General features: G+C 34.5%; 1 pseudogene; it reads right to left on the minus strand.

Annotated features, from left to right (window-relative positions):
• Positions 1 to 6,747: 6,747 nt before the first annotated feature.
• On the minus strand, positions 6,748 to 10,344 carry LOC102406321 (annotated as a pseudogene).
• Positions 10,345 to 10,722: the final 378 nt, after the last annotated feature.

Raw genomic sequence — 10,722 nt, forward strand, 5'->3', positions numbered from 1 at the left:
AGAAAACAATCAGTTTTAAGACAGAACATTTGTATTTTTCACAGTTTTCCCCTATTTTTTATGTAAATCCTTAAAAAATGTTTACAAAAATGCTATGTGGGTTTCTGTCATACAACAATGCAAATAAGCCATGGTTATATATTTCTTCCCTCCCTAGCCTCCCTCCCTTCCCTTCATCCAATCCCTCTAAGTCATCACAGGGAGTCCAGTATCAGACTTTGTGTGATCTGTACTTTTAGAATTCCTAGAGAAAAGAATTAGAAAAAAAAATCAAAAGTAAAATTATAATATTTTTAATAGGAGCATTTGACTAATATGTAACTGCTATATAGTTAGTTCTTAAGCTAACACTTTGTAGGAGCCAGTTTCTGTGAAAGCAATTGAACCTAGTAATTTTCCTCAAATATCCTTAAAACATTGAGGACTTCCATTTCAGTGAAGAGACAGTAACTTTCATCTGAGAATCTTGGAAACTATTTTGAATTTCTGTACTGTTTTTCATTATGAAGAAGTAGTGGTCTGCAAATTGAATAATATTATAGACTAATTGAAATAGGAAGATTGGCAAGGAAATGTTTACAAAAATAATTTACATAGGAAAAAACTATGCAAGAATGATGCAAAATATTGAGAAACAGGAGACAGAGAAAGAAATTGGACTCAGTTGTGTGGATGCTACACCATTAACTAAGGGTATCACTGGGAATATAACTTTAATGACCACTATCTGTACTAGGGTGTTTTTTGTTTTATTTTTATTATTCTTGGTGTTCTCTTTGTGTTGTGCTATTTCTAGGTTGTAGGATTTTTAAAACTTGTATTTTCAAGCACCACAGGATTAATAAAGCAAACATATGTATCCCCAAGTGAAGAAGTTCTCGAAGCATCTGTTGTTATTTTTCTTGGTTTAATTTTTGCTTTTCTTGTAGAAAAATACATTTTAGATTTCTCTCTTCAAATCAAAGTTATAATGAATAAGTACTAAAACTCAAATCAAATAATAATGAGTTGACTTTTTACATAGAATAATTAGTAATATGATAAATCTATAAAGTGATACTGATGGAAATTTATGCCTAGAGTATTTAATGCACCTTGTGAAACAGCTATATAATGACAATATTGGGAAATGTTTAAATCATGCATCTGTCTTGAAACAGAAGACATATACTGAAAAGGAATACCTTTTCACCCTTTACACAAATAGTTATACCCATAATAGGAAAAAATGCCATAATTCACCAAGGAATTTGAGTGATATGTTTAAAAATAATATGTTGTAATTGTCAAAGATATCTAAGATTAACTTGTTATTAAGAACCAGAGAATCAATTCAATATCCTTTGCCAATTTTATAATATTAACAATGTACAGAATACCTTCTTAGCTAAGGGTAATGATCCAGATGATATCATTTTGGAAACCAAGGGGAAATGAATAAGCTTAGTGAGTTTATATGACCATAAATTTTTTAGAGCAATTAACAGTCTGTAGAGGAAGATCCACGGAGAAGGTGTTGGCACCCCACTCCAGTACTCTTGCCTGGAAATTCCCATGGATGGAGAAGCCTTGTGGGCTGCAGTCCATGGGGTTGTGAAGAGTCGGGCATGACTGAACAACTTCACTTTCACTTTTCACTTTCATGCATTGGAGAAGGCAATGGCAACCCACTCCAGTGTTCTTGCCTGGAGAATCCCAGGGACGGGGGAGCCTGGTGGGCTGCTGTCTATAGGGTCGCACAGAGTAAGACATGACTGAAGTGACTTAGCAGCAGCAGCAGCAGCAGCAGAGGAAGATCCAAAACTGAGTTTCATTCCTGAAAAGAGGTTAAAATGATTAGATAAGAAGGTTAAAACTAGAGAAACATTACCTATGATTAATGTGAGATATTTTAGAAAGCGCATTATGAAGCATTCATAACAATAAACTATATAAAAACCAAAGTATATTCACTAAGGAATTCTCCAAAACTGATGAAAACTAAATAATGATTAAACAGAAAAAGGAAAGCATGTTTTGTGTAAATAAAGTTGACTTTTAAAGGAATGAAGGAATTCAGAAACATGGAGAAAAGACCTAGTTATATACATACATATCTATAGTAATATTAAGCCATTAGTATACATCAATAAAATTATATAATTTTAAGTTTCTTAATAGAGAAATGAAGAAATGAATTTTGAATAAATAATATCATTTTAAATATATTAATATCTATTAACTATCATTTTTAATAAGTTGGTTTTTGTAATAACTAATAAAGATTTTTAGTAACATAGTTCAGTGTGAAATAGAGAAAAAGAAAGGTAAATTATAGTTCTTTACATTAAGTGTTTTGGGATTTCTTGTAGCATCTAACTGTAAGCTACTCTGTACTTCTTTATTCATTAATGACCCTTACAAAGTACACATGTTTACCATCATAAATGGGATCATAATAGAAGGATGGGAATGACATTGCTAAGTATAGCCAGAAATTTAAATAAAGAGGTGGTAACAATGCTGAACTATTGCACTGAGCAGTCTATAGAAAAACATATCCACAAGCACTGGAAGTCAACATAAGGGAAGTTAAGAAAATGTTAGCAAAAGAAGTGTTTCATAAAAGCTATCAAGGAAATGTATCCACCATTTCTATTTCCCCATCTCTTTGCCATGAAGTGATAGGGCCAGATGCCATGATCTTAGTTTTCTGAACGTTGAGCTTTAAGCCAACTTTTTCACTCTCCTCTTCTACTTTCAAGAGGCTCTTTAGTTCTTCTTTGCTTTCTGCCGTAAGGATGGTGTCATCTGCATATCTGAGGTTATTGATATTTTTCTCACCATTTCTGAGAAGCCAGTGATTAAAAAAAAAAAAAGCCCACTTAGTGTTCTATAGAAAGCTCTAATTCTAATAATGCAAGTTTCTCTTTCAGTTTTTATAAGGCACATATTTTTTTTCAATTGTAAAAACCACACAGACTAAAATTTACCATCTTAATAATTTTTAAATGTACAGTTCAGTACCATTAAATAGATGCACACTGTTGTTTAACAGATCTCCAGAACTTTTCTCCTTTTGTGAAACTGAAATTCTATATCCGTTAAACAACTTCCCATTTCCCCTCTCCTCTATCCCCATCTTCTTGCATTTTCTATGAATTTGACCACTCTAAATACCTCATGTAAGTAAAATCATAAAGGATTTGTCTTTTTGTGACTGGTTCATTTCAGTCAACATTATGTCTCAAGGCTCTTACACATTATAGTATGTAACAAAATGTCCTTCATTTGAATAATATTCCATTGTATGTATATACCACATTTCCTTATCCATCTGTCTGTCAATGGACATTGGGTTGCTTTAATCTCTTGGCTATTGTGAATGATGGTGCTATGAACAGTGTGCAAATATTTCTCTAAGACCCTGCTTTCAATTCTTTGAGAACTTGTCCTCCCTATTTACATCCTGATATATATTGAGGAGTAGTACTTCTGGGCTATATAGGAGTTTTAATTTTGGGGGGAACTACCATACAGCTTTCCATAGCAATTGTACCAGTCCACAATTTCATCAAAGGTGTGCTCACATTCCAATTTTTCCACATCTTCATAAGACACATATATTTTGATATTAAATATTACATAATAAACACTCAAGTCATAGTGAGAGATCTCAGCATCCATATTGTTTCCCTACACTAGGGTTAAGCAGGTATTAAGATGTGTTGAGTTCACTTTTCAGAAGGTTCTGTTTCTTATGCAAACGTTTGTGGAATTGCAGGTGAGAATGTGATCCTACTGCAATATAGATGAGGATGTTTTGAAAGTTGTGGATATGAATGGAGAGATGTTCAGGAGTGAGAAAGACGGTCAGAAGAGGGATACCAGAATGGTTGGGAACAGGATTCAGCATGAAAGTGCTAGGAGCATTGTAGTCAACAAATTTAACTATCTAGGCTTGAAATGGGAGTTGGAAAAGACTGAGAAATATGCTTACTTGGAACTGTGATGTGTGGTACAAAGGCTTTAGAGCCAAAAGACCTGGGCTTTGCCACCTGATCCGTGTTGTATAACATTTGGCAAGAAAATCAGTCTACCCGAATCACCATGTTCTCATATAGATGTAGGAATAAAAATTAAAAGTTTGCAGATTTGTCTTAAAAATTAAATAAGAAAATGAATTTGAATTTGTGTAACACTATGTCAGTGGCTTCCCAGGTGGTTCAGTGGATAAAGAATCTTCCTGCAAAGTAGATGTAGGAGACTTGGGTTCAATCTCTGGGTCGGGAAGATATCCTGGAGGAAGGCATGGCAACCCATTCCAGTATCCTTGCCTAGAGAATCCCATGGACAGAGGACCATGGCAGTCCATAGGTCTGCAAAGACTCAGACATGACCAAAGTGGCTTGGCATGCATACAGCACTATCTCAGACACTTAGTAGGTACTCCATGACTTTTACTTGTTTTCCCTATTTATGCTCTTGTTTTTGCCTACTTCTCCATATCAACATCAAAAAAAACAAAAACAAAAACAAAAAAACTCAAACACCCTAATCTGCAGTTTCTGGCATTAAGACCTCAATTAAAATATTCCTTCAATATAACATAATATAATACACTAGACACAAGTTGTGATTTTTCTATGATTTTTTAACATATAGTATTGTAGCATAGAAATTTATATTGACAGAAAAGACCCCAGATAATGTGCTAACATCTCACAATACGGGCTTCCCAGGTGGCTCAGTGGTAAAGAATCTACCTGCCAATGCAGAGATGTAGGAGCCACAGCTTCAATCCCTGGGTTGGGAAGATCCCCTGGAGTAGGAAATGGCAACCCACTCCAGTATTCTTGCCTGGAAAATTCCATGGACAGAGGAGCCTGGTGGGTTGCAGTCCATGGCGTCTCAAAGAGTAGTCTACGACTATGTGACTGAGCAATATCTCAGAATACAAGATGAATATTTTTGTAAATAACTTAACTGCATTTAAAAAAAAGCTCTGAAAATATTTTTCTAGAAAACATATATCTAAACTACCAAATCTATAAAACCTTAAAAGGTTAAAAATCAGATAACAATAGTAGTCAAGTTTCAAGGTCATATTTTTGGGAAGATATTTTTATTATCCTTTACTAAATTTTGAACAGTTTTCTTTCCCCTGGAATAAATTACTGTACTAAAGTTTTAAGAATATAAATTCTTGCAAACAGAATTTGTAGTGCTTTCTGAGATTTTCCTAATGGATTCATTACTTTTCATCCCAATTTTCCACAGCTTATATTTCTTTAAAGTTGTGTTGGGCAACTGTTTTCTTGAGAAAAATATTGGTGAAATGTCTTATTCTGTTTCTCTTCATGTTTAACACAAGGATGCTTATAGTCAGAACCGTAGCCTTCAGGCTGGTCTCCTTACTTTTTCTTCCCCATTTTTATTTATTTTACAATTGATGATTAGTACACAACATTATTAAAGAATAGGGTAGCAGTACAAATAAACACTATTGAATCAGTAGAAATGTTTGAAATTTTATATTAAAATTTAAGATAGAAACATCAAATTGTGGTTGATTATTTCTTCTTTAAAACCTCAGTACACTTTGAGCCAGAATGACTTCTTTTTTATGAGTTATTAATTTACTACTATAATCACTGACTTTTCTTTTTCTGTTTAAAGATATACTACTTATTCAGACAAAGGCTTCATTCATATGTGTGATCAAATCTATGTAGCATGAACCTTTAATATGTTGCCTGTGACATGAAGATAACATCTACTCAAAATGCCCTTAAAATAATCAAATAATTCAGTTAAATGATGCTACATGTCTCACTTAATCCTTATCACTGTTTTCCTTCAGGCTATGACTCTTTGGTAAATTTCATCCTCTTATTATTAACTTAATAAAGATAGATGATGATGGAAATGAATACAAAGAAAAACTAGTAGTAACACATTTAAAGAATAAATGTTAATGAATTTTCTCTGTATTTTATAGCAGACTATATTGTTCCCTTTCTCTCATTTTATTTTAGTAACAGTGCTCACACACTCTTTAAAGTTCTTGCATGAAAATAAACACCCACAATCAGCAAATAAATACAAGTTATTCTAAAAATGCTCACAAAAAGATAATAACTTAGGTTGTTTATTAAAACCATGCAAGCAACTTAGTGTGTATATTTAGAAATTTAGCAATTAACATCAGTTCTATTCATTACATTTCAAAAGGAAGAGAAACAATAAGTCAAGTTGCCATTTAGTTTTTCATATTCATAGAGAGAAAAATAATGTTATTCACTTGATAGATGTTGACCATTGTTGTAGACCCATCTGTACCTATGAACACATGTAGAACTGTCTACTGAGACTAAAAAACAGTTATCTCACACTTCTTTTCATTAAAACAGAAAATTCAGTGAAGAAATGGATACTTTTCAAGAATCATATAAAAAGGTAGAAACCTCTTTTGCTATATGGTTATATTGCAACATCATAAAAGTGTAAGCTGGCTATTACAGAATTCAAAAGGATTATCCATGTTCAAAGAAAGGGATGAACAGATGGTTTTCTTTCATAAACTTTTTTTGATTAATAAATTTCATCAAAATACAGAACAAGCGTAAAGCTAGCGTTTGTTATCCGTGTGTAAATACCTATCAAATTTAAGACATTTGGCAAAAAAATTATTGAAAAAACCAAACGTAAACTATTTTGACAGGCCTATTTATGAATAGACATATTCTGGCATTTTACATGGAACCGTCAAATACTTCCTTTCCCACCTCGTTTATCACAAGGTCTTGGCTGCTGAGACTGGCTGCCATCTTGTGATGGGAAGAGTTGCACAAAGTGTACATTGTCAGTGGTCACACTCACAAGAGGAATAGTCAGTGTCATACTGAAAAGGGGAATTGCAAAAGAGATTTAGAATATGCCTGAAGCTTGATACCTGCCAAGGAAGTGGAGGATAACCCTCTGCAATAAACTGATAGCTAGATCATTTAGGTATTAAACGTTTTGGTCAATAAAATCAGTGCTTGTGTTTTACCCAGTATTAGTGAAGATGTCCACTCTCAACACAGAGTTTAACAGTTCCCATTCAAAGCTCATTTTCAACTTGAGATTAAGAGAGATGGATGCTGAATTTTGTGACAAAAGCAAACTAGATGAACAGTGTTAATATCTATCTACTCAGTGTGGGTTTGAAAACCCACCATTCTAAATCTCTCAGTTGCCTGCTTGTCTGTTCCTACACTAGATATTTGTAGGTATGAACGATTGCTGGCATACTTTAAGAGGCAGTTGTCCCATGATGATGAAGAAGTGTTTATGTGTGTTTGACTGGATACATTCTTCACTTTGTTACCATATGTGCAACATGGTCAGATGGTTAATGAGTTTTCAGGGCTGAAATGCATCTGGTCCAACTTTAAACTTATGGTTTATAATACTTCACTGGAAAGCATGTAATTAATCTTTCAGTGGATAATCTACCATAACTCCTAAACTAATTAAGAATAGATATTCTTTTTAACAGGATTTGAAAATTAAGTTTTATATAGGTTAAAGGAGGAAAAAAGCTTGTACAATGATAAAAAAGTAATAACACCTCAGATAAAATTGATTCCCTTCATCCTTCCTCCTCCACCAAATCCTGTTGATAGAATTATGCCTCTTCATTGAATGTGTGCTAATAGTCTTTCCCCTGAGGAAAAGGACAGTCTCTTATTCATCTATAAATTCTGAGCATCTGGCATAGAGTAAAAGCATAAAAGGTGTTTATTGATCAAAATATTATGGGAGTTATTTCAGAGATATTCCACCTTGTAATACATGGATTAAAAAAACTGTGTAGGCAAACACATACAATTACATGTTGTATATGTTTGCCTACATAGCACATATACAAATATATATATATATATGATTGTATGTATACAAATTTCACAAATAAACTGAGGGAGAGAAATTTTCAAAAATATATATATAGTCAGACTGGTGGTATTATTTCATTTGTGTTTCAAATGAAGAGAATCTGATGCTGAAGCTTATGTTCTTAACACTATGATATATGAGCCACTAAATAGTTCCTCATGTGGATCTAACACCATTTCTTTGATCATTCTATTCTCCCCAACCAAGTTGGCTTTTCTAATTTATTATAATTATAAATAATTATAAGGTATAAAGCAGAAATCTGCTAATAAAAAGCCCACAAGTGGTGTTCAAGAATCATATGATATTACACCGGTTTTAAAAGAAAAATTTCTTTATAGAGCATTATAATTTACAATACCAACTGCATTTTAAATGTTGCAGATTTTTTCACACCTTTGGCATCATTACGAATCTAAAAATTTTTTCCCTCCAAAATTCTGTTAGTGTTCAAAACAATGTTATTGTTATAATTTATGTATTTGATTCTAGCTTAAAAATTTCCTACAGTTTATTTACAGGTTTTATTTTTGCTCAAATTTTAAATTCATGCTAATCAAAAATGTGTCTGTTCATGTTTTAGTGTATTTATTTCACATCAGTTTGTATGACCTAAATGATGATAAGTGACACTAGATCTTCATGGGCTGTGAATGTGCCCTAGTCTTTTGTTTACTGTATTTTTGATGTACAATTTTTTCAATCATGTTTAATTTTCAAATCAACTTGATTTTTCCTTAAATAATTCTATTTTGTTTGGCTCAAGATATTTTTGACTTGAAAAATTTCATAAGAATTTATTATTTTTTCTATTTGAATTATTTTCTATTTCTTTAATCTAGCAGAAACACATTTTGGTTTGTTGGATGAAATGATCTTTCTTTATTTGAATATAGATCTTGAAATTATTTAACTTCTCCTGATTACAGGAATGTTGCCTACCATGATACCTTGCAGTGTCTGTAACATGAAACATGCTCAACAGATATTTGTGGAATTAAATTTGATTAGATGTCTGGCATATTGAAAGCACTCAGTAAAAATATATGTATCAATTAATTCTTTAATTCATTTATGTGTGCTCAGTCTCTCAGTCATGTCTGACTCTTTGTGACCCCATGGACTGCAGCCTGCCAGGCTCTTCTGTTCATGGAGATTTTCCAGGCAAGAATACTGGAGTGGATTTCCATGCCCTCCTCCAGGGGATCTTCCCAACCCAGGGATTGAACCTAGGTCTCCCACATTGCAGGCAGATTCTTTACCATCTGAGCCACCAGGGAAGTCCAAGAATGCTAGAATGGGTAACCTGTCCCTTCTCTAGGGGATCTTCCCGACACAGGGATCCAACTGGGGTCTCCTGCATTGCAGGTGGATTCTTACCAGCTGAGTTACCAGGAAAGTCCATATAATATGTTACACACACACACACACACACAAACACACACACACTGCTAGAATGGGTAACCTGTCCCTTCTCCAGGGGATCTTCCCGACACAGGGATCCAACTGGGGTATCCTGCATTGCAGGTGGATTTGTACAAGCTGAGTTACCAGGAAAGTCCATATAATATGTTACACACACACACACACGTGTGTGTGTGTGTATATCTTGCATATATCTGTAGAATCCTGAGATTCTAAAAGCATATAAAAGCATTCCTAAAACATATAATGAAGAACCAGTTCTATTGTAATCATCTGCAGCACTTTTGTGGGATCTTGTCATCCTATAAGATTTAGCATATGCATCCTTAACTCGGTTATGATATTCTAAAAGGAATGTTTGTTGATGCTCAAAGAAATCATCTACATCCTTTACTCCAGAAACAATTACTCCATCTGCTGATTTAACCATGTTTTTAAAGAAATCTTCTAGTTTCTCTTTTTTATTTTTTCCTCGCACACTCAAATCTTGATTATATTCCAGGAAGACATGGAAATTTAAATCTTTCCTCAAAATGGGATGTGCAGCCACACGACACAGAAACACTTCATGCATTGCAACCGTCTTCTTGAATGTTGCCAAATACTCAGCTTCCAATTCCTGTTTCATCTTCGTGAATTCCTCCTTTGTCATAGACCCTTCTCCTTCTCCAAGTTTCTGTACTTTCTCCCTTGAGGCATCAAAATCAGGTCTTGGTGGTGCTGGAGGGATAATGTAACCTGCATAGTCTTCATTTACAATGAAGGAATCGTGAAGCCAGATAAATTCCTCATGTTGTCGAACAACAGAAAACTCGTTCTGTTTAAAATTTAGCAATGAACTCTTTGTGTGAACAGTGAATTTTACTTTGTCTCTCTCACTCAGAGCATCAGAAATGTCCACCTGCAGAGCAGCATCACTCTGAAGATCTACATTTATTGCTTTAAGTCGCGGTCCTCCTCCAAGAGGAAGTCGGGGCTGTCGTCCAGGCCTTCCATCATGACTGCTCCGAGGCGAGGGCCAGCGCAGGCACATATGTGTGTGTGTGTGTTTGTGTGTGTACGCTAAGTCACTTGTCATGTCCTCCTCCTGGGGATCTTCCCAACCTCCTCTTTGTGACCCCATAGACTGTAGCCAGGCTTCTCTGTCCATGGGATTCTTCAGGCAAGGATAGTAGAGTGGCTTGCCATTGCCTCCTCCAGGGGATCTTCTCAACCCACGGATCAAACCCATGTCTTTTTATATCTCCTGCATTGGCAAGCAGGTTCTTTATCACTAGCACTACCTGGGAAGCTCAGTCATGTCCAACTCTTTAGCAACCCCTTGGACTATAGCCCACCAGGCTTGTGTGTCCATGGGATTTCCCAGGCAAGAATACT

This window comes from Bubalus bubalis, chromosome 2 (genome assembly GCF_019923935.1).
Source record: "Bubalus bubalis isolate 160015118507 breed Murrah chromosome 2, NDDB_SH_1, whole genome shotgun sequence".
In the NCBI taxonomy this organism is placed as follows: Eukaryota; Metazoa; Chordata; class Mammalia; order Artiodactyla; family Bovidae; genus Bubalus; species Bubalus bubalis.